The sequence below is a fragment of the Arachis ipaensis genome, chromosome B02, assembly GCF_000816755.2.
Source record: "Arachis ipaensis cultivar K30076 chromosome B02, Araip1.1, whole genome shotgun sequence".
NCBI classification, from domain to species: Eukaryota; Viridiplantae; Streptophyta; class Magnoliopsida; order Fabales; family Fabaceae; genus Arachis; species Arachis ipaensis.
The window spans coordinates 11,499,310-11,519,525 of NC_029786.2; the positions used below are offsets into that span (position 1 = coordinate 11,499,310).

The following is a 20,216-nucleotide window of genomic DNA, read 5'->3' on the forward strand; positions in this document are numbered from 1 at the left end:
TTTTTCTGTGTTATTTTTTTTATTTGGTTTTGTATAATTTTTAATTTTTTTTTGTAATTTTAATTATTAATTTTATTAAAAATACCAAATTAAATAAAGAAAATGAGTATCAATTTGTATTGTATCAATTTGTTTTTAAAGTAGAATGTGGATGTATATAATCTTTATTGATATTTATTTTTAGATTGGATTAAATAAATATTCTTTTAAAAATAATTGATACATCCACATTTATTTTTAAATAAATAATTGACAAGTTAAAAAAGAATACGTCTATGGGGTTCCCTAACTCTCCTCAAGAGTAGCTAGTTGAGGATAAATCGTGCCAGGGAGCTGAGAATTAGCCTTTGCACATAAATCGTGCAAGCCTGGTGTGGTTTAGCCTCGAATCGCGTAACTCCGCCCACCCTAGGACGATTTATAGACAATTTATATAGTTGGGAACCTGGCACAATTTATGAGTTATTCTCCTTAAGTATTCATGCATAAATCGTCTCAGGGTGTCATGGTTAACCTATTATATAAATATAACTCTCAAAGCCTTAGGACGATTTATATAATATTAAGAAAAAAGGCATTTACGTTTTAAAAATTGTTTTAGGGGAATCAAGTAATTTTGAGTTGTATTTATTTTATTTAAGTGAAAAAGTCGAAGAAAAATAATATATTTTTATCATTAAAATTTAATGGTTTTACTCTAAGTGGGTATTTTTTATTTTTAATAAATGGCCAAAAATATTTAAAAATAAAGAATTAGAAATAAAATTTTAGTACCTTTTTTTCATCTATTTTTTAAATAATTAACCAAATACTTTTACAAAATTTTGAATAAAATATACAAGTAGTTTGATAAATACAAAAATCATCCGTCACTTATAAAAAAAATGTGTAATTTGGTTCTTTTTATTCCATTTTAAAATATTTTAAAAATATTTTTATCGTTAATTCAAGAGCATTTTTTGCGGTATATTCATTGTTTTATTTTTTTCCCTCTTCGAGTAAACTATACAAAATATCTTTAAAAAATTTAGTAATTAACAAAAATATTTCTAAAATAAATGAAAATGACAAACTTAAAAGATTTAAAATTGTCACAATACGACTTAAAAAAGTCATTTCAGAAATAAATTTCATAGAAAAAGAATCAAATAGAGTTTTCTACCATACTATCAACACATACTCAAATATCAAGTATAAGTATAACTCAAATTCATCGTGAATACAGAAAATTCTAATTTTAGATTTACAACAAAACATAATCTAATAATTTCATATGACTTTCAAATTAGGAAGACTATATGTGAAGGTTTACAAAACAAAGTCTCAAATTATTGTGGTCAGACCTTTTTGTAACATATGGAGCACTTTAATAAATCTGAAGATTTATCAAGATATTTACACAAGACATCGTGTCTTTGAATAATAAGAATCCACTAACTCAAGAAAAAACTAGAGTGAAACTAATGGAATAAAGTTACGATCAAAGCTCTTATTAAAAAAAGAAAAAAACAAATAATAGTGAATATATTTAAAAAAACATAATCAAATTCGCTATAATAATAGTGATAGCAATATATTTTAACATATAGATAATTAATTTTAGATATTAAACATTCAAGCTTTTAAAATTTTTTTATGCAAAAATAAGCGAAAGATTATCTAATTCAACAAAATTTTTAGAACAATAGACAAAAATTTCACTTAGGTGATTTTTTCTTGGTGTGAATCTAAACAGACATGTTCTACTAGTTTGGTGGACATGAAATAGACAAGTACCATTTCATTTCATATGGTTTAAAAAATGTGTTTATAAAATAACTAATATTAATATATCAAGTAATTGATGTTGGAATTAACTTTTTATGATCATAAGAATTATAGGATATTAAATTTTAACTACGAATACAGAGTTTACTCACAATTTAGTCTCAAAGAATTGAAAACCAATAACAAAATATCATCAAATTAGACATTAAGATTAGAATCTAAGTGGTTGAATAGATTTTAAGGTGACTTTGGACAGAAATAATTTATGGTAAGCAAGACAAAATCATAACCAGCAGTGGAACATGGCAGATTAAAGACCAATGGAGCATAATATAACAGAATGCGTAGTATAACCAGAACGACAACAAGGCAACCTCAGCCAGCACTAGCGATCACGTCTCTGGACATCACCAACAGCGACACCGTGAACGAAGTAGGTCCAAAATGGCAACTCCTTTTACGACGGTGAAAAATGATAGTAACTCTTCAACCACAGTAAAAAATAATAAATCAGTTTATAGTATATGTTTTAAAAATGAAAATTTTCATTTCCTTTTTTAAAAATAATATGATAAAGGATCTAAAATTTGCAAAGAGAAGAAATTGATTTGTCTTTTTATAATATTTAAAACTCATTTATTTAATAAAATGTCATGAACTAATTAATATTTTAATATTCATTTATTAAGTACTAATTTATTTGAGGCATAATTATTAAAGAATTATTTGGAGTATTCTAGTTAAAATAAAATAAATTTAGTTAATATTAAATTAATATTATTTTGTACAATAGAAGTTTAGAGAGTATTAGAGATATAATTATTAGTGTTACCTTTTTTCATCAGCTGAAGCTTTGGAATGAGTGGTATCATGCATGGTATGGGAGATATTCATTTTGTAATTCTATAGCCCATTATACTCATTATACAAATAGTCCACTGTCTCCCTAGCGAGATCCATTTCATTTAATAAACACCAGAAATAATTTTAATATAATATCTGGTGACACTAATAGATTTTCAAGAGTCAATTTTTTACTATTCTATTTTCCCTCTTCAGTAATAAAAATAGCAGCTCCTAACTAAGCTGCAATAACTATAGAGTCTATTTTCACCTTCTTACATCATATTTACACCACTGACATAAACTTGCGAACAAAAAAGCATATCTACAAATCTATAAAAAAATTTGCTGTGTAGTGTGTACAGTATAAGTCACCAATGCAAAAATTTCTTTTACATTAAATGAATGTAATTACATGATAAGAGATTAGCTCAGTATCATCATTACCACCATCAAGTCAGTGTGTACCTAACAACAACCAACGAGTCCTCACTCCCCACAGGCCATCAACGAAATTACATTTTTTAATTTAAATGCGGAAGGAGAAATGCCATAGGACATAGTTATAGAATGTGTAAGTGTTTTACTGGTGTTAGAAATAAAAATTGGACCATCTGATTTTTGGGTACACGAATCGTACCTTTTGATTTGTGTTTAAAAAATTAAAAAAAATTTGGAATACATAAATCGGATCTTACCGAACTTCTCTATTCAACCAGTGTTCGAGTGGAGGTTGACATTGACCTAGTAACGACTACAGGATCGTCAGCCATCCAATTTGTGTACCCTAATTTTTTTTAATTTTTTAAACGCAAATTGAAAGATCCGATTATTTTCATCAAAATTTAAAATTTTTCTTCCATACTAATCAGACTGTTTAATTAGTAGGCTTAATTTTTCTTTCAAAAAAATCGAATGGTCCTATTATTTCATTCCTTATTTTAGAAAAAACTATCCCACATTTATGTTTAGCACCCATATTTTTTACAACAATGCATAACCCACACATATTTCTCATATAAAAAAAATGAGCCAAATTGTCACCATTTTATTTTTATTAAAAAATTTTTACTGGTTAAATCTTTCAACAATGTTTTTGTTAGCAACTAAATTTTTTGGGAAACACTTTCTATAATTTACTCCTTTTTTTTTTCTTTCTATATTCGTATTATTTGATTTTATTAAGAGAAAGTCAAATATTATCATGACTTCGAAATTTTAAAATAAGTAAAGTAATACAATAGGACTTGACTAGTAACGCTGATACGAAGTACAAAAATATGTTTTACAATAAATGAGTATAATTACATGATGACAAATTAGCTCTGCGTCATCATCATTCATCACCACCATGAAGTCATTGTGTACATAAGAACATTTCTTGTAAAAAACTCATTCCAATTTCTATTTATAGTTTATCTGTTATAAAAAATAATTTTACATCAGTTTTTACGTCATAAACAATAAATAGAAATTCAAAACATCTATCTCTTTTTCATTAAGAAGAATTAACTTTAGTCTCTACTTTAGTCTCACTTAATTAATTAATTAAAATAATTAAAACTAATTCGTCCATCTTGTTCTGTCATCCTTTTGCATAAGAGAGGTGCATGCATAAGAAAGTATTGAAGTAGATATTATATAGATTTACGCCGTAATTTTAGTGAGTTGGTATTTTAGAAGGCGAGAAAAGCTAAGAAAGATTTGAATGACAAAATGACAACCAGAATAGACTACACTCTGATTTAGTTTTAGAAAAGAAATATTACGAGTCAATACCATTTTTTAATAAATATTAGTCAATATTTTTAGTTAATATTTTATTTTATACTTAAAATTTAGTATTAGAATTATTAATGATATAACATAGCTCTTTTTAAAACCCTTCTTGTGTTATTGAAATTCCAAACCCTAAAAATGTATTAAAGAGAAAAAAGAGGGAGACATCCTTGTTTGTAGTAAGGAAACATTATTACTACTAAAGAGGGACATAATAAGAAGGATTGATGAGATGAGTGCTGCTCTTTTGTCACTCAAAAAGGTAGTCTCTTACGCTGTATACATACCCAAGCAAATCTAATGATATAAAAATAAAAACTATTAGAATTGACTTGAACGCTAAATGAATAAATAAATAAATAAATAAAAGACCATTTAACATTATATTTCTCATGAAAAAATAAAAGGTACTTTAAAAATTTTGTCACACACTTTCACCTTTTCAGAATTGAGAAGAATGCTTGAATAATCTTGAACTGAGTGTATTACCTTTCTAATTTTGGTATACCTCTTTTATACAATTTTTTTAATGATATAAAAGATAATTTTTTTTATCTTCTTTTCAATCATTTTCAATATTAAAAACGAAACGCGTATAAAAGATTATATATATAACATTACTATTATTATATGGACATAAGATTATTCATGAGTATAATTTCATATCTAATGGTTGAGTACTGCTCATTTAATTTGCCCTGCTATTCTCATGTCTACACTTGGAAGTAAGTCGAGTTGTGTCTTAAGTTTAAGTTCACCTCAAAAAAATTAAACTTGGCTCACTACTCGACTCATTAACAATCGAGTTTATCTTTTAAGTTCAAATTCAACTCACCAAAAATTCACGAATTGACTTAAATAATAGGATGAAATTATTTTATATGGCAAATAGACTATAAATAAAGACTTAAATGAGTTCTCTACTAAAAATAATCATCTAAACTTTACCGTACACTCTTTATGCTTCCCGCCGTGTGAGATTTCAGATTTCTCCACAAATTGGAGCTCCTTTTTTTTTCAAATAAACTCAAAAGTAAGTTAGTTATTCACGAGAGTAGGAATGATATATATCGCATCTATCTAAAGTTACTAAACAATAATACTAAGTGATCGATTCTTTTTATCTAAGATCTAAGAGTTTTTGTGCCATTTATAATCATAAATATGTGTTGTAATAGTGATAATGAGTTGGTAACTCGCTATGTTTTGTTTAGGACATACATACATGGATTGATACTACTAGGTGCTAACATACACATGAGTGCTTATGATACAAGCAAGTCATAATTAAATAGCATCACATACACCTAATAAGTAATTAACTAATTTCACCAACTGAATCAAGCAGTGACTACTCCTAGTTATATATGCAATGCTCAATTAATTTATCTATTTTATTTCAAAAGATTTTCCTTCTTGTTATTAGTTTATCTTGTATAGTATCAAATTATATTGACATTTTGTTTTATATATCACAGTTGACTCATGAAGTTTAAGTCAGCCTGCTGCTGTTTAATGTTTATTTAGTTCAACTCAATTTTACGTATGTAGCGGTTTGTGATCGTGGATCTGCTCTATTATTAATTACAGATGGTAATTTTCTTTTGCTTTTTCTTTTCTATTCTATTTTTTGCTTTTTCTTTTTGTAATTAAAAAAATTGATAAAATTATATTCAAAGTTCTGAAGTGAGTTCAGAAAGAGGTTGAATCTAAATTTAAAAAGAGGTTGAATCCCATTTTGTATTTTATAAATTGATAATACAAAACCTGTGAAATAGGAGATTTTTTTTTTTTGGTCTCATTTTGAAGTGAGAGACAGAAACTAATAATCCAGAGATGAGAGAACCACAATATATTTTGATTTGACCACGAAGTATAATATAATCTACATGCACTCTTCACCATAAATAATAATAAAATTTTTACTATAATAAAAAATGATTACAAACACTAATTCTAATATACTCACAATTTTGTAATTCACCTAAATTTACCAAATTTAATAATCTTTAAGTGTTAACCCAACTTAGATAAAGGATATTAAGTACACTCTAATTCAATATACTTTCTAAAACCTTCAAACAAAAGTATAAATGATTTTTGTATGAAGAAATTCTCTTTACCTTTTATGTCTATCTCTCAATATATAAATTTAATTCTAGATAATAAAAAAAATTAGAACACACTCAAAAATATAAATAAGAATAAAAAATGTATATGTATGATCTGAATTGGTTGAATAAATCATTATATGTAGAGCTTGTTGACCTCTTCTTCAATGTATGAATTATTTTCTTATTTGTTGAAGTGGTTGTTGCACTCAATGCTATAACCATTGGCTTGTTTGAAAATCCTTTCTTTGTTTAGCTTGATAGCAATGTGCAGCAGCTTTTCTAATAAAGCTTGATTTCATCTTCAATGATATATATTATTCTCATTATTGCTGTTTTACACAATTCAAGCTTGCTTGTTTTGGTCATCTTTAATTACTTCTTATAATGTTTATTATAATAAATTAGTTATAATAAAAAATTATCAATTATGTTTATCAACACAAGAGTTAATATTCAAATATTGACTCAGCAATCTTTTTTTAGTGACAAACATGACTAAACAGAATTTAAGAAGAGAAAGAAAATGATAACTTCACTGAATTTTCAGCAAATTCTCCTGCTTATGAGCATCCAACCAATCAAAAACAAAAGTACAAAATGTGGTACCAGAGCATAAACCAAAACAGCATATATATAATAAGGAATTGCTAGATAAATATGGTGCATATGAAATTAGGATTAGAGCAGAAAAAAAAATCGAATAAGCACAAAAACCTATCAGGTCAAAATAGCAAAAGTAATGTAAAAAGATACCAAAAGCAAAAACCAAAACTAAGTTTATGCATAAGTCCATAAAGCATAAAATATAAAACTAGTCTAATAGTAAAACTAGTTTAATCTTTAACTTATCCTCTTTTTATCATCAAAAAGAAAAAACCAAAAAGAGTACCTACAGCAAGATATAAGTTCTAACAGTTTATAAAAAATAGAAGTTAGGAATTATTACAGTCATCCATAAATTAGTTTAAAAAAAAAATAGGAGATAAAATAAAAAAAATGTCTCTTAAAATCAACAGTATCAATAGCATAGAGATATCCTGAGACATCAGAATCAGATTCCTCAGTTAATCCTTCTTTCTCTTCTTCTTTAGATAAGTAGGATACGTCATTGAGCTTGCCCCTTAAAGTATTGCTTAACAATTCCCAATTTTCTACTTGGATTTCCTACATCCAATGCAAGATTAGTTTCATTCTTCTTTTGTATTTTGGTACGCATGATCTTCAAATTAGAAAAGAAAAAGACCTCGTGGAGCATATCTTTCACGATGCCTGAAAGAATCTTAATTTTGGAACTTTTGGTATGCTTTTTTGGATTAGTTGGAGAGTCTGTTATGCTTTACTATACCGCTCCCTTTTAAATTAAAAATCAGTTACGCATTTCGGTAATTTCAACAGATAAATCAACATTATAATACCAGTTCAGCAGCGCTACTACTACTAGTGCACATCTGTTCCTGGTACACCACAATCAGTTGCTCCATCCGCTTCCTGTCTAAGCTCTAACCTGAGAGAATTTGTGTTTGACATGCGCGCGAAGATTTCGTTATACCTCTCGCTGCTGAGCCTGTTGGTAAAGGCTCTAGGTGAGATTCAGTACCTACTCCCTCAAATTGACAACACTGTCCTCGGGATCGACATCACGGCTGATGGCAAAGGCAGTTGAAGCCCTCAATGTGGAGGTGCGGAGGTTGTTAGCGAAAAACGATCCTAACCTATAGACATGATTCTTGTATGGCTCAGATGCGGTCTCGTCCCAAATCGTGTTAGGATTGACGACTGCATCAACGGAGTTGTTATCGTCTTCTCCAGTAGGTTAGGATTGCTGGGTTGCGGCCTCTAGCCTCTATCACTCTATGTGTAGGACTCCTGCATACATGTTATGATTAGGACGCAAGTTAATTAAAAACTTTACTTACATAATGATCCGCAAACCGTTGATCATCAAATCTCTCATTATTCCCGTTCAAAGTGTGAGTATACTTGAAAGACTCCGCTGTTGTTGCATCACGATCCAACGACTTAGACTGCACATGTTAAAACAATATGTTAAATCAAATAATAATGACATTAAACGTCAAAGACAAAACGAACTTAACAACAAAATGAAACAAGTTACATACCAGCCTGACCTTTGTCTTCATGAAAGTCACTGAGCCGCCAATATACTTCGACAACCTGGCCGATGCCCTGTTAGCTCTATTTGTGAGACGTCGACGCCTGAACCCCTCATCAATCTTTCAATACAGTACCTTCTTAATGTCTAGGCGGAGCCAAATAGCCAGTGAGATAATCGTGCCTCTCACGTACGCCTCCCACGTATGTCCTTACATCTCAATGCTTCACCAATTTGATCCTTGTCAAGAACAATGATTTTGCTTTTCACATATGAAACAAACTCGACATCTTGATATCTCATATTAGAATAAAATTGCCTAACCAAATCAGGATGCACTTGTCGCGAATAGCAAACAAAGGCAACCATCCATGGCAGCTAAAAGTGAATAAAATCCAAACCTTTCTCAACTAAAGTTTCGAGGAAAACCAATTTTGGAGTAACAATGGGTCTATCAATAATGTCATTTTGAAAGAAATGCCAATTAGTAAGCCTCAAAAACTTTTTGGAATAAAAAATTTTCTTTTGGAAGTTTAGCATATTCGGATTTTAGGCAATAGGGTCATGCAAATAACATGGGAATAATGAAAAAGATACCTAACATGGGAATTAAAATAACGGTTTGGGTGTGAGACTTGTTTGGAATTTGGCTGAAATAACACTTGTTCACGTCGTATTCCAAAAGTTGATGAAGACTAATTTTCTAAACTTCTTTTAGTTAAGAACTATGTTGTTGATAGAAAAAATTGTGAAAAACTAATTTGAAGTATCATTTAAAAAAAGATAATGTTGCATTTTCCAAGAGCATATATTTAAAAAATTGAGCATTTTATATCGTTAAAAAAATCAAAATAGATTCTTAAATAAAAGAGGAACTATAGGGAGCCAATAAAATATTTGTACAATGTGTACAATGAATGTTTAGGGATGTCCAATTCAATATTAGAGATATAACCATTAGTGTTACATTTTCCCATCAGCTGAAACTTTTGGATGAGTGGAATTATGACATAGTATGTTAAAAATTTGAAAAAAATGTTAAATTTTTGGCGTTTACTCTGCAATATTTATAGGAGGCCACTCAGATAAAGACGTCTAAAACGTCTTTTTTTAAAAATGTTTTCATGTTGTGTTTTAATTGGTTTCTGTATAATTTATTCGGTGTTCCTCATCACATATTATTAAATTCCTCAAAAGATTTTCTTTCCAAAAATAATAAAAAATATTTAATTTGGACTAAAACAAAAAAAAGTAATAGATTAACTATTAAATTTTTTTTAAAATGATTAGAGTGTGGATCCAATTCGATCTAATCTGATCATCTTATAGATCATATCATATCCTCAAATTACAGATCGGATAAATATTGTGATTTATATGGATATGATTTAATCTATGAACACCCTTAACTACTACTATAGGTTCATTGTTGTAAAAGAATGCTTCTTTTATTATAAACCATTATTAGATCTTAATTACCATTAAAACAACTTAATTGTCAACAAAGAGATAATACTTATTGGTCTCTGAAATTATGTTCGTATTTCAATCCATAGTTGTAAAAACTGAACTGGATCGGCTGGTTCGACCGAAAAACTAGTGAACCGGACTAGAGTCCGATTTGGTTTATTTCTTGGACCATTTAAAGAATAAAACCGGTGTGAACCGGTACGAACCAGTCTAACCGAACTGGTCTGCTTTAAAAAATTTTTAAAATGTCTCCACAAGGTCTCGAAACAAGAACCTTGGAGCAAAAACAACCTCTACTTGCCACTTAGCCATTACACTTCTAAATACTATATTTGACAAATACTAATTATATAGTATACATAAATATCTAATTTAATTTAATTTTTATTTTTTCTATTTTTAAAATTAATTATATTTTAATTATATACCATTATTAATATAAATATAAATTTCACTAAAAATTTATTAATTTACTTGATCTATTTTATTGCTAGTATTGTGATTAAGGTTATTTGTTTGATGTTAGTTTTAAAATCTACTGATATTATAGTTAGATGATAGGCTTTGTGAATTAATTATTTTTTTATTGTGTCAAAATAAGATACTATTGTAGTATTAAAATTTTATGGTTTTTTTATATTAGTTATTTTTAGAAGTTGAGACTTGATTCTTCATAAAATGTTAGTGAAGATATGTATTTTATATTTTAATTTTAATTTTTTAACTATTTTATATTTTATATTTACGTGAGACCGGTTTCATCAGTTTAACCAGTGATTTATCGGTTGAACTAATAAACCAGTGAACCAGTAGCTTGACCGGTTCGATCACTGGTTCGGTTCTAACAACTATATTTCAATCTAATTTCAAAAATTTTGATTTACTCAATTTAGTCTCCCAACTTAATAGTTATGACTCACATTGGTTCCTAATCTTATTTTTGTCACTGTCTCACAAAATCGTTAACGACATGCTGAGATGGACTAACGACTGCTGCATTATACATTCTAGCGACTTTTTGATGTGACAATTGAAATTTTTTTTATCTTATTTTTTTTTTCAACTAAACACTTAAAACCCTAATATGAGTCACGGATACCTAAGTTAAAAAATCAAACTAAGTAAATTGAAACTTTAAAAATTAGATTAAAGCTCGAATATAACTTCAAAACAGAACTTTAACTTATGTAGTGATTAATTTAAATGAGAATCAAATAAATCAAAATTCAACATAATTTTTATCAATGTTTTCAAATTCGAAATTTCTATACCAAAATTAACTAGGATTTTTTTAAATTAAAAATTTAATAAAATAGTGACTTTAATTATCTTAACCAATGTCCTAATTAATTACTTTTATGTCTTAAAAAAACTGTATATGAGAAGAAAATAATTAATTTGTCTCTTTTAAAAAAAATCTAATAGTTAATCTATTACCTTTCTTGTTTTAGTCCAAATTAAATATTTTTTATTATTTTTGGAAAGAAAATCTTTTGAGAAATTTAATAATATGTGATAAGGAACACCGAATAAATTATGCAGAAACCAATTAAAACACAACATGAAAATATTTTTAAAAAAAGACGTTTTAGGCATCTTTATCTGAGTGGCCTCCATATTTATATGTCAAATATTTTGAAAGAAATTTGACAAAATACGTGATAATTCTTTGGGTGTATGAATCGAATCTCTTTAGAAAAAAGATCTTTTGTCTCATGGTAGCCTGCTCCAGTTCCCTTACAAAACTTTCGTTATTGGGTTAGCCATACACTTCACATGTTTCTTGTTAGTTCCGATCCCGAAAAGAAAGGAAGAATTTTTTTACAAAGTTTTTGTGTTGTCAATTCCTAATCGTAGTGCTTCTTCCCCCATGCCGCCTATTGCTACTAGTGGAGTAGTGGAGTAAAGTTAATCTAACTCTATAGTATAAGTATAACCTTTCGCTTAATACTAAAAATCTATAATTGAAGCATATGAGGCTGCATTAATGGTGCATCGCTTCTATAAATAGCAAGGTTTGCTTCATTTCAATTTGAACCAAGAGAGGGGAAAAATCTAGCGAGAAAATATGTGAAGGTTGAGTTATATATTAACAGATGTTTTTTTTGTGATAAAAGGTGTTTGTTGTGTTTAAAAATTATAAAGTTTGGTAAAATATTTTTGGAATAAAAAAGTTTAGGGAGCCAATTAGCACATAAACTAACTCAAATCAATTCTTTGTATTTTTAATTTTGAAATTTAAAAAATTAAGATAATGAGAAATTATTTTTTTTTTTATAACAGACTTCCTATTTTTTAACTAGTTGATTCTAGTTGACTATACTCCTAGTTAGTTCTTAGTAGAATCATTTTGAAAATAACACTCCATTATATTCCTTGGTATAGAAATATGTAATCAGGACAAAATAGTATCTATAACATAGGAGTATAGAAATAATACTATGTAATTATTCTGAATGTAAAAAAAAAAAAATTAAAGCTAGTTTGTGATTTATATCCAATTTTAAAATTTTCATGTTAAATAATGGGATAAGTGTGCCGTCAATTACACATCATGAACGCTTTAGTTTTAGTTTTAAATCGATGATCTAGTCCTAAAAATAGCTCATCAAAAGTTGAAATTAATTCCTACAACATTTACATAATTCACTTTTCTAGGGACTAGGGACATAATTGAATCTAAACACAAATAGTGAGTATAATATTAACCGTTAGTATAATTGAGAATAAATACATCGAATTGAGAATAATTGAAAAATATAATATGATTTGTTAGTATAATTGATAGTAGGATAACATTGAATCACTTTTATGAACGTTAGGGATACAAATAGGATGATTAAAACGTTAGGGACACAAATAGGACTTACCCCAAAACGTTGAGGACAAAAACAATACTTTACTCTATATATATATGGATTGTTGACATATCTATAGTATTATACTTATATATGTATATAATAGTCTTAAGACAACTACTCAAATGAAGATGACAAAAACATCTTTCTATGAAGATGCTTTGTTTAAAAGTGCGATTTATTTATTTAGCCACACTTTAAACAAAACAACACTTTTATAAATATCAAAATCTAACCATTCAAAATCCATCATCCAAGAGTCAAAAGAAAATATTTTCATATAAAGACAATTATCAAATTTTCATTGTAGTATCCACCTAGACTTAATGTATACGATATTATTCACAAATATGATTTTTCAACAAATTAATGCTTAAATCGTTTAGATTGAATTTCGACTGGAGAATGGTGTCATGTTTTCCTAATTTTTCCAACATAGCATTCCATTTTACATTTCCAATATGTTCTCATTATTTTTTGTTTATATATATATATATATATATATATATATATATATGGACGGAGAGACACTGTTCAAGGAGATGGCTGGAATAGGAGCCAACAATTCTGAAATTGAAACATTAGCAGCAGAAATCGCCAACAAGTGTCAAGGTTTGCCGATGTCAATAATTACAACTGCAAGGGCATTGAAAAATCAGAGCAACTTAGTTTGGAAGGATACTCATCGAGCTCTTGAAAAGCTTGAAGAGGAAAACCAATTAGCAACACCTGAGTATTCTACAAAGTTGAGTTATAGGCTTCTAGAAAATGAGGAGCTCAAGCTTACCTTCTTGCTTTGTGCCCGTATGGATCATGATGCATTGGTTGCGGATTTGGTGAGATATTGCATTGGTTTGGGTTTTCTTCAACGCGTCTGCTCAGTTTGGGAAGCCAGAGACAGAGTACAAATGCTACTCGTCAAGTTAAAAGAGTCAGGTTTGTTGTCTAACAGTTATTCAAGTGATCGTTTCACCATGCAAAATCTTGTTCGTAATGCAGCTTTGTCAATATCATCTGAGGAGAGGCATGTGTTCATGATGACAGAAGAAAAACTAGATGAATGGCCTGATGAGGATCTACTTAAAGAGTACACTGTTATTTCCTTACAACGTTGTAATTTCATTGAGAGATTTCCTGTGAACATGTGTTGTCCTAGGCTTAGAGTCTTTCATATTGAAAATAATGATCCATCTTTACAAATACCAGATAATCTTTTTCGAAAAATGAGAGAGCTTAGGGTGCTGATTTTGGTGGGGTTCAACCTTTTATCATTGCCTTCCTCAATTAGATACCTAAAAAAACTAAGAATGCTTTGTTTCGAGAAATGCATTTTAGGTGAAGGTGAGAAATTAGGTGTCTTGGGAGAATTAAAGAATTTAAGAATACTAAGCTTTTCAGGATCTGATGTCAAAGTTTTACCTGATGGGCTAAAGCATTTATCTAAGCTTCAAATCTTTGACATCAGTAACTGTTACAAGCTTAGAGAGTTTCCACATGATGTAATGAAAAGTTTGACTAGGCTTGAGGAGTTGTATGTGAGAAACACTCGTATTCAATGGAAGGCAAATGACAGTTTTCTATCTGTGTTGGGTGATCTGAATCAATTAACAAATCTAGACTTGCAAATCCCAAGTGTTGAGCATCTACCCAAGAATTTGTTCTTTGACAAGTTGTACAGTTACAAGATTATCATTGGCTCTTTAAATAGATATTTAGAGGCTGATTTCAAGATTCCAGATAAGTATGACCTGTCAAGATGTTTGGCATTATGCCAAAAGGATGGCTTTGACATTCATTCCCAGGAGGCAATCAAAATGTTGTTTGAAAGGGTTGAAATCTTGTTGCTGCAAAACTTGAACGGTGTCCAAGATGTTTCTTATGAGTTGAATCTAAATGGATTTCCTCATCTTAAACGTTTATCCATTGCAAGCAACAAGAGTGTTCGCTCTCTCATTAGTCAGCAGAGACAGCATTCTGATCAGAAGGTTTTTCCCAAATTGGAGTCATTGTATCTCTATAAGCTTAGGAAAATGGAGCAAATTTTCTCTTGTAAGTCACTCTCAAAAGGTTCCTTTGGTAAGTTGGAAAAGATCAAGATCAAACTGTGTGGTTGCTTGAAGAATGTTTTCTTAATGTCTATGGTTGGACTTCTAAATAAGCTTGAGACAATTGAAGTTTCAGAATGTCACTCTTTGGAGACTATTGTTGGAGAAACAAATAATCATAATAAAACAGAGCCTCTTAAGTTTCTTGAACTTCGTTCTTTAACGCTGCAATCTTTATCCAAGTTTATTGGGTTCTATCCAATTTCATCTGAAGAAAATACCAGATCATCTGAAGAAGATAGCAGATCACTGTTTGATGGCAAGGTATGCTCATAACTACTTTTCAGATTTGATTCTCTTGTACATTTTGAACTTTGTTTCATAATAGGAAGAAAGCTTGTAAATGTACTAAAAAAAGTGACAAAAGAAAATAATTTGAGAAAATTATATTCAACTACTTTTGGAATCAGCATTAGTTGTTTATATTGCTTGGCAGATTGAAGTTCGGAAGCTAGAGAGAATTGAGTTGTCTATGCTCCAAATCAACCACATATGGAGTGACCAAATATGGACTACTGTGGATCAAAGCAAATCTCCTTTACAAAAGTTGAAAGAGTTGGGCAAGAAGTACCACACTATCAAACAAACTTATTCTCCCTTTCAAAACTTGATACACCTGGATGTCAATGGGTGTTGGAATTTAAAATGCCTGTGGTCTTTCTCTATTGCTAGACATTTGGTGAATCTTCAAAGCCTTTTTGTTACTGATTGTAACTTGACCCACATCTTTCCCCAACATCAAGGTGGTGGAGAGGCTAAAACGAAGAAGGTAAGTAAGATTTTTTTAATTAATTAGTTCTTGATAAAAAAGTTTCAAGTGCTTCTAAAGAAAATTACAGATTATTGGTTTTAATATATTTATTACATGATATATTATTTATTCAAAAATGCTATTTGTATACTAAGATCAACCACTAATATATTTATGTATAAATATATGTGTAATTTAATTTATTTTCAATGAATTTTTATATTCTAATATGTATTTTATGACTTTAGTAGCTGATTTTGGTGGAGACGTACTATTTCTCTTATTTATTAGATCCATATATCCATATATTAATATAAACAACAACAATAAAAATCTTTATCTCACTATGTGGCTGGAGTTAGTTAGACAGATCAAATAATATCATTATGTCTCATCATGTGATGGCTCTTGTGAGACTTTTCATAGAGATTTTGTTTAACCTTCTCATGTAGAATCTTTTTAGGTTTTCTTTTGTCTTTAACTACTATATAGGTCTATCTTTTATCAAATCTACCGCTGTCCTTGTTGTATGATTTATTCATTGTGGTGAGAATTTGAACTTGAGTTCTTTATGATATTTAAGCACTTTTATCTATTAGACTACTCCTGTTAACAATGAAGCTTAGTCTAACCTTACTTAGAGATGAACCTTTTTTAGCTTGTCTCCACCATCTCTCACACACACACACACACATATTGACATATATATCCAAACTATTTAATTTGAATGGCTTTGATAATAAAGATTAATTATAATAAATTTTACTAAAATTGGAGACTAATAAACATGCAGATCAATATGCAAGCAATTTTGATTTATATGCATTTTGAACATATATTACATTAATTTTTAAATATATACGTTATCAAGTAGTTTTCAGTCCACTTACAATTTTGTAGACATAATTTATAGGATATATAAATTTTTATTCAATACTTAGACTTTTAAAAAGGAAAAAACTACCATGCATAATGAAGAGTTATTCAATTATATATAAGAATTGTTTAAATTTTCACCCATCATTATTTATTCTAATTCTATATACTTACAGCAAATGTTAATGCGCTAACAATAATAACAATAATAATAATAATAATAGGAAAAAAAAGGAAGAAGAAGGGAATGAAAAATTATTTTATTATTGAAAGGCTTAATGATATGTGTCATATATAAAGAATACCAAAGAGTTCTTTATAGTCAAATATGAATCAAATCAAATAACAAATTTAAAATCGATTTATAGTTAATTCATTCAACTTTTCTGGCTTTTTATTTAGCTATAAACAAATTTCTGTTACACTCTTAAACATTAAAAAATATAGAATAAGTGATCTCATTTTCGATAGTTGGTGAACATTTGACATTCAAAAAAAATAATTTCATAAGCCGCTCTGAATCTCGTGCTTCCTTTGTTACAATGTCTTTTGAGTAAAACTGTAAAAGAACGAACAGGGCTTTTAGTTCTCCTTCCTTTTCTGCATATATAGTTATCTCTTCATCCATTCACATTCATATTCCTTATTTACCTTTTTATATACACCCATGCACCTTCACATGAATTTCTATACCGCTTCATTCAATCACCCATTTTGAATGCAATACATGTATTTAGCATAGTTGCTAATTTTGACTAGCTTGCTATTGTATGTAAACAAAAGCAGGATGCCATTTTTCCAAACTTGAAGACCGTCAAGCTGAGTAGCATGAAGAGATTGTGTAAGATATGGAATTCTGATGAAGCTCCTGAAACTTCCTTTGGCAAGCTGAACACTCTGATCATTGATAAGTGTGATGAATTGGTCAATGTAATTCCTCATAATATGGCTCGAAGATTGTCTAGTTTAAGTTGCTTGAGGGTTACGAACTGCGCGTCAATCAAAGTTATATTTGAAGAAGCTGATGATGATGATAAAAGACAAGATGCTATGCATAACATTAAGTTGCAAGATATTCATTTAGAAGCACTCCCGAAACTGGAGCATGTATTCAAATGGAAGAAAGAAGTAAAATGGAGTGATCTCAAATTGCAAAAGATATGGGTGCATCATTGTGGAAGGTTGAAAAACATATTTTCAGTTTCTGTAGTCAAGAATATTGAAATAAAGATTGAAAGCCTTGAAAGCTTTGTGGTATCAGATTGCTCCCAATTAAGAGAAATAGTTGGCAAGGGAAAAGATGCTGTCATCAACTCAAGTAGTCCTATTCAATTTGAGTTTCCTAAATTGACTACTGTCAAGCTTTTTGGATTATCGAAATTCAAGAGTTTCTATTCATCAGGAGCTTATGAATTAAGTTGTCCAACATTAAAAGACCTATCTATTGAACGTTGTGACTTGTTGGAACTATTTGAAGAAACCTCATCACATTCAGAAATAAAGAATGCTCTTTTTCCAGAAAATTCTAAAACTGGAGAAATAGAAGTAAAGGAGGTAATACTAGCAAGTCTTTTAACTCTGCATAGATTCTAGCTTGCTAGTAGTAAAATGGAAGAAAGTTTATGGCATAAGAAAAATTAAACAAATTAATTAAAATAGAACAGTCAATGGCAATGTTGTATGTAAATATATTTTAACATATTTAGTTTCTAATATATATAATTTATTGATTTTCATTATTTATTTGATATAGGTAATCAATAACAAGTTAAAGTCCATGCACATTGAATCTCGACATGTCGGGTCATCAATGGACTATGACTACAGAAGGGATAGCTTAGAAGAGCTTCAGTTGTCTCGACTGAAGAATTCTGATATTATATATTGTTTCCTTCATTGCAACCCTAACCTCAAGAGCTTATGCTTGAATCATTGTAACTTTGAAGAATTGAAGCCTGGTGGAACAAGAAGGCCTGCTATTGGAGTTGTGCCAAAGTTGAAAAGCTTGACATTAACAAACATGTATTATCTTAAGAAGATCTGTTTTGAACAAGATGTAGTTCTTCAAAGGATAGAGTCATTGGTTATAAACAATTGTTCATATTTGCACACTATAGCACCTTCGTCTGTGTCTCTCGCTCACTTGACAATTCTAGAAGTGGTTGACTGTGAGGAATTAAAATATGTGATGTCACCATCAACTGCCAAAAGCTTGGGTCAACTCAAAACCATGAAGGTAATCAATTGTAAAAATCTAGAGGAAATTGTTTCAGAGAAAACACAAGAAGAAGAGGACTCTGAATCTCTAGAGGAAGAGGAAACACAAGAAGAGGACTCTGAATCTCTAGAGGAAGAGGAAACACAAGAAGGACAGGAAGAAAAAGAAAATGTAGGCACGGAGATTCCCATCATTTTCAAACAATTGACAACTCTTGAGCTTGTGTCATTGAAGAGCCTTAATAGTTTCTGCAGCTCCAAGAATTGTGCCTTTAAATTCCCATCACTGGAGAATTTTATTGTGAGTGCATGCCCCAAAATGGAAGTTTTCTCTGCAAATGAAGTGGACTGTGGGCCAAATTTGCAAAAGATATATTATGTGCATGACAAAGAGAAAAAGAGATGGTGCTGGCACGAAGACAATATAGGATCTACAATAAGATACATATTTGACAATAAGGTAAGTCTTTTATGAAATTTCATTTTTTTTTTGTTAGTGGTTCCCTTTTCATTTCCTCATTTAATTAATAATTAAGACATATATATGAATACTACTACAAAGTCTACAACGCAAAAAATTTTATGTTTCTCACATGGTCAAAAAGACTAGCTAGATCCTTGAGTTCATGACGTAATTAACATATAGGACGACAAAGATATATAACTTTTTTAAAAAACTTATGCATATGGTTTTCTTTTTCAATCCATAAGACAATCTTATACTATATAGTGATGTTAAACAATATATGTTTTGCACTAATTTTTCATTTTATGTAAAAAATTATTACTTTTCATGATGTTATCTTTTCTAGCTAAATGTTTTGTATACATATAAGTATGACTTGGCGCCACTATATAAGTACGTATGACTATTCCTATTTCTCAATGTATGTTAAATGTAAAATAATTAAAAAATTATAGCACCTATAAATAAATGATAGGTTAAAAGTAAAATATGTTTTCTTTGAATAATGACTTTCAAACTAATTTTAATATTTGTCTTAATAAAAGTCACTTTGGTTATATACAATATAAATTTAGTTAGAATTATTTACCACGCTCAACTAATTTAACTTAATCCTCTTTAATCTATTATATATCTATTAGTTATAAATTTATCTAATGTAAAATATAAAAAAGGCATATACGAGATTGCATTATGGTATATAAGTATATACACATACTCCATTGTTACTTTATTATTAATTAGTGTAACTTTTTCTTTCTTTTATTTTGTTTCATACTATTTTTCATTCTCATTTTTCTATCCTAATATATAACCAAATTTTTCATTAATAAGTTCATTTAGAATTACTCAACAAC

General features: G+C 29.2%; 1 protein-coding gene across 9 annotated transcripts in view; it reads left to right on the top strand.

Annotated features, from left to right (window-relative positions):
* The window catches only part of LOC107626874, a 153,808-nt gene that overhangs the window by 79,588 nt on the left and 54,004 nt on the right, over window positions 1-20,216 (top strand). The window lies entirely within an intron of this gene.